Source organism: Etheostoma spectabile, chromosome 9, assembly GCF_008692095.1.
Source record: "Etheostoma spectabile isolate EspeVRDwgs_2016 chromosome 9, UIUC_Espe_1.0, whole genome shotgun sequence".
Classification (NCBI taxonomy): Eukaryota; Metazoa; Chordata; class Actinopteri; order Perciformes; family Percidae; genus Etheostoma; species Etheostoma spectabile.
Genome location: NC_045741.1, coordinates 5,713,901 through 5,714,542, shown reverse-complemented (window position 1 = coordinate 5,714,542; position 642 = coordinate 5,713,901). Strand labels below are relative to the sequence as shown.

Genomic DNA, 642 nt, shown 5'->3' with positions numbered 1-642 from the left:
AATATTCTAAGTGTCTGACAACATAATGGAAAGGATTATTAAGGAGGTTTTCCCTTTTCTTAAAGAGTAAGATCTTTTTTTTAAACATAAAAACAAGCAAAATTGTGTCCGCTAAACCCACCAGACTCCATGTAAATAAACAGTCATAAAACAAGCATTTCTGTGAAGGTAAATACAAGCTGGACCATCGCCCAATTAACTAATATTGTAGCTCGTTTCTCCGCTGCCGACTGCAACGACCTTGTTTAAAACTGGACCACTGCCAAAGACTGTTGTTCCCATCAGCCACTTAGACACAAAAACATTGGAAAATAGGGAATTTACATAAAAAAACGGTTACCCTTTAATGACACTTTTAGAAATCCCTCCTTTTTTTACAGACACTCAAAGATTTCAATTTGACCCTGTTCACATTTTAAGTGTTAAAAAAACTATTTTTTTTGTTTACTTTCAAATATGTTGGAGCTATAACAGTATGTAATGAATTGTGATGATTTGGTAGATTCTTTGTTTGTTTTTGGGTCCCGTCTTGTCTCCTCGGGTTTCTGTCTTAGTGTCCTCCCCGGTTTTGTGTAGGTAGTATGTCTTGTGTCTTGTGGAGCATGTTAACCAAGCTTCAGTGCATGTAACTGGGACTTATAG

The 642-nt window shown here is 36.3% G+C and overlaps 1 protein-coding gene across 1 annotated transcript in view; it reads right to left on the bottom strand.

Moving 5' to 3' along the window:
* The window catches only part of LOC116696194 (myomegalin-like), a 107,462-nt gene that overhangs the window by 41,062 nt on the left and 65,758 nt on the right, over positions 1-642 (bottom strand).